The following is a 5,071-nucleotide window of genomic DNA, read 5'->3' on the forward strand; positions in this document are numbered from 1 at the left end:
CGCAGCTCGCGCGCCCGGGCGCGGCCAGTGCTGCACCTCGCGCGCCCAGGCGCGGCCGGTTCTGTTGCTCGCGCCCCCGTGCGTGGCCGTGGCCGCTGCAGCTGCTCGCGCTCTTGGGTGGCTGCTTGCGCTCTTGCGTGGCTGCTCGCGCCTCCGTGCCTGGCCGAGGCCACCGCCGCCGCCCGCGCCCCCATGCCTGGCCATGGCTGCTGCTGCTGACGTGTTGAAGCATAGAGGAAGGAGGTGGAGGAAGATCGCAGAGGCGGAGACTCGCGAGCCGACCGGTGGCTGAATCCGGTGGTGCGCCAGTCAGATGCGGACGTGCTATTTTCTCTTTCCTGCCAGCGCCGGTGGAGAAGAAACAAGTGTAGAGGCTGACGTGTGGGTCTCTTGTGCAGCTTATGGTACAAAACAAACACCGTGAGATTTCGCTACCACGTCATCACTTACAGTGGGCCCCATCTGTCAGAAACGTTGTTAACATGTGTTTAGTAACCTATCAGTGTTTTTTGAAAAATGCCAGCACGATGGTGGTGGGTTTTTGAAAAAAAATCGAATGATGGTGATATTTTGAATTAGGGTCCCCAATTGTGGTGGTTTTTTTTTTGCAATTTACTCGTTGTATTGCCATGATTGAAAATGAATAGATTGAAAGTTTTCTCGCAAAATAAATTATGATGAACATGGATTTTTCACTAACCTTTTTGCTGATTTATGTATTTCCATGCGCATTCTAACGGAACTTGATTATTATTGTGCATGGCAGAGATCTACTTGGACAAACCTAGGTGTTTTGGTACCAATGACAAGGTAGAGTAAACAAGCTTCAACACCCAAATGTATTCAAATGTTTTTTGATCTGGAACACCTAGCATTGCAATTACGATGGACCGACCAAATCGGGCGATCACAACACGGTTAGGTTACCGTATGCCAGACAACTTGGCCATTCGGAAGACCCCAGCAATCATGGGAGGCTAGCACATGCGCTGCCTTGTTTACAGTCTATGTGACAGAAATTTGTGGGCTTAGCTGGAATTTTGCTTCACGAAATAGCACACTAAGGGGACTGCGTACGATCTACATAAGTAGAGGACATTGCTTGCTGCAAGACCAAGCAGTCAGTTTCAAAGATGGCATGTCCCATCCAGCTTCTAACCGTGCTTCAGCTTTTGCTTGCATTGCAGAACCCTGGTAGCGGTGGCTGACGGCTAGGCGACGCAGCGGCACAAGCTGGGATTGAAGCTGCGGGGGAGGTGCTTGCAGCTCGTCTTATGTCAAGACTCAGCAGGCGAGACGGAGGGACACAAGTAGACGGCGGGCGCGAGAATATGGACATTGGAGGCCTGATAGGGCATGCGGTTTTGCAGGAACTAAGAGTTGAGATTAACCGGGGGATTTGGGGAATGAGGGGCGAACCAAGGGGGGTGGAATGAACAATGCATAGATCTTGCGAGGACGAGGTCGGACAATCACGCACGAGGGAGGGGAGGTCCAGTTATCATGACGAAGACAGACTCCCCTTTAATAGTAGTGATACGGCGATGACGTTGGGCAAGTCGTGCACACTAGTTGACAGGAGTTTTCCAGAAAGAGGGAGAAAGAAAGAGAGGGTGACCAATCAAAATATCTAGGATGAAAGAAAGGAACGACCAACCGGCATAGAACAACCCCACGAACAATAGCTGCCACAACAGCAAAAAATTACATACCAGTTCTCCTCCTTTAAGCAAACAGCTAAAAAGCCTTTGCCTTGGCGTCTATTACATTTTCGTTTTACTACTTGCACCTGCATTCGGCTTCTTATATTCAGAGTACCACTATTGAAGCAATACTTTTGAAAACTATCTTCGCCGCCGAGGACGACGAGACGATCCTCTTGTCCCTAAGTTGCTTGGCTATGGCCTCTTGCTCATCTTTGCTCCTTGGGAACATACCTCCTACAGGAGTAGGTAGTGCACCCATTGCCTTACACTTCTTGCATGGCTCTTCATTTTCCTTCAAAAGAACAGTCTCCAGCTTTGGAGCTCGACCCATCACCTCACGCACAAATAACATATGATGCCCCACCAATGGACTAAAGCTGGCAACGTGGAGCTCTCTCAGCTGCCACTTGCTCAGCTTGTGAATCCAGGCGTCTTCCATGAGGGCTGCACTCTTTGAACGCCAACGCGTGCCCAAAATGGCACGGAACATGGATGTTCAAACGCCTGTATCCAATAACCAAGGCCTAATTATTAGTATTACATAAATAAAAGTATAGTCGGAGATATGCTTATATCCAACTTCTATCACGAAATGATATCAACAACCAGGAACGAAATGCTTATATCTGTTCAACTAACAATCAAGAAAGGAATGAGCCGTCTTTTCTCAGCATCAAGCAGAGTAGGAGATCCTATTTCTAAATTGTACCGCGTAGCCAGCCTATCCATAATTCTTTTTAACCACACAATTCCTTGACTTTTACCACGGATCACTAGTAGAAAACAGGGTTTTGGTCCAGGCCGGGTCAGCCCATTAGTCCCGGTTCTGTCCAGAACCTGGACCAATGTGGGCATTGGTCCCGGTTCGTGAGCCCAGGGGGCTGGCCGGGCCACGTGGGCCATTGGTCCCTGTTCATCTGGACCTTTTGGTCCCGGTTGGTGGGATGAACCGGGACCAATGGGTCTTGCTCCTGGCCCACCACCATTGGTCCCGGTTGGTGGCTTGAACCGGGACCAAAGGCTCCCCTTTAGTCTCGGCTCATGTCACCAACCGGGATCAATGAGGTGCCTATATATACCCCTCGCTCGCGAGCAGAGCACCCCAGTGCTCTGTTTTTCTCTGGCCGAGGAGGAGAGGGCTTGGTGGTGCCCTAGCTCACCTCCTATGCACACAAGGTGTTCGCTGGAATGCCCGAGCCACACTACTTAAGCTTTCTCCTCTCCAAGCTCGACCTTCAAACTCCATTTTCCATAATATTTGTCTAGGTTTAACGGCCCGTCACGCCCCGTCCCCGTCTTCATCGCCGTCGATCACCCGCGCCGAGGTCATCGCCGGCACCACCGTGGTGAGCCTCTTGTTTTATCTTCTTTCTGAAAGGAAAAATATTCTTACTTGTATGTTTACATAGATACTTTTATTATTTTCTTACTTTTATTATTGCATCTTATATAGTGCGATGGTTTTGGTATCCGCCCCCGTCGGCCCTCGTCCTGTCTATGATTCGGATGTGGTATATATATTATCTTTATAACTATTGGTTCATTTATTGTTTATGAAAATTATGCCGACCAACGTGACATAGATTTTATTTATGTAGGATGTATGTGAATCGGAAATGCCAACCGACCCTATTTTCAAGAGGTTAAATTTAGTTGAAGATGAAAACAATTTGTTGAAGGAAAAATAAAAAAAATTGAGGAGGAGAAGATGATATTGGAGTTGCATGTTGCGGATGTCGTCAATGATCACAAGATCAAGATGGATGCAATGCGCTTGAAGATTAGAAAGATTAGAAAATATGCCATTCATACCGAGGCTTGGTATCATTATGCCGTTGGATCAATTGTTACCTTGGTTGCGATTATGATCGCATTTGTTTTTGCATTGAAATGTTTTACATAGTTTCAATGTATGATTTAATTAATTAGATGCTCTTGAGAGCTATATGTTGTTAGATGCGAACTATGTATGCACTTTGGTTTTAATATGATGATAACTTCTATTAATTTGGACACTTAATTATATATAATGCACGCAGATGAACCGGCAATGGATGTACGGTGACAGACACACCCGCGAGTACATTAAGGGCGTGCATGAGTTTCTCGATGCGGCTGAGGCAAACAAGCAGAATGGTTTTATGTGTTGTCCATGCATTGAATGTGGGAATACGAGGTCTTACTCTAACCGGAAAATCCTTCAATCCCACCTGCTTTACAAGGGTTTCATGCCACACTATAATGTTTGGATGAGGCACGGAGAAATAGGGGTTATGATGGAAGACGGCAAAGAAGAAGAGTACGATGACAACTATGTGCCCCCTGAATACGGTGATGCTGCAACTGGGGGAGCTGGTGAAGATCAAGAGGAACCAGACGATGTGCCCAATGATGCTGCAACGGGTGAAGCTGCTGAAGATCAAGAGGAACCAGACGATGTGCCCGATGATGATGATCTCCGCCGGGTCATTGTCGATGCAAGGACGCAATGCAAAAGTAAAAAGGAGAAGCTGAAGTTCGATCGCATGTTAGAGGATCACAAAAAAGGGTTATACCCCAATTGCGAAGATGGCAACACAAAGCTCGGTACCGTACTGGAATTGCTGCAATGGAAGGCAGAGAATGCTGTGGCTGACAAAGGATTTGAGAAGCTACTGAAAATATTGAAGAAGAAGCTTCCAAAGGATAACGAATTGCCCGACAGTACATACGCAGCAAAGAAGGTCGTATGCCCTCTAGGATTGGAGGTGGAGAAGATACATGCATGCCCTAATGACTACATCCTCTACCGCGGTGCATACAAGGATCTGAACGCATGCCCAGTATGCAGTGCATTGCGGTATAAGATCAGACGAGATGACCCTGGTGATGTTGACGGTGAGCCCCCCCAGGAAGAGGGTTCCTGCGAAGGTGATGTGGTATGCTCCTATAATACCACGGTTGAAACGTCTGTTCAGAAACGAAGAGCATGCCAAGTTGATGCGATGGCACAGTGAGAACCGAAAGAAAGATGGGAAGTTGAGAGCACCCGCTGACGGGTCGCAGTGGAGAAAAATCGAGAGAAAGTACTGGGATGAGTTTGCAAAGGACCCAAGGAATGTATGGTTTGCTTTAAGCGCGGATGGCATTAATCCTTTCGGGGAGCAGAGCAGCAATCACAACACCTGACCCGTGACTCTATGTATGTATAACATTCCTCCTTGGATGTGCATGAAGCGGAAATTCATTATGATGCCAGTTCTCATCCAAGGCCCTAAGCAACCCGGCAACGAAATTGATGTGTACCTAAGGCCATTAGTTGAAGAACTTTTACAGCTGTGGAATGGAAACGGTGTACGTACGTGGGATGAGCACAGACAAGACGA

This window comes from Triticum dicoccoides, chromosome 2A (genome assembly GCF_002162155.2).
Source record: "Triticum dicoccoides isolate Atlit2015 ecotype Zavitan chromosome 2A, WEW_v2.0, whole genome shotgun sequence".
Classification (NCBI taxonomy): Eukaryota; Viridiplantae; Streptophyta; class Magnoliopsida; order Poales; family Poaceae; genus Triticum; species Triticum dicoccoides.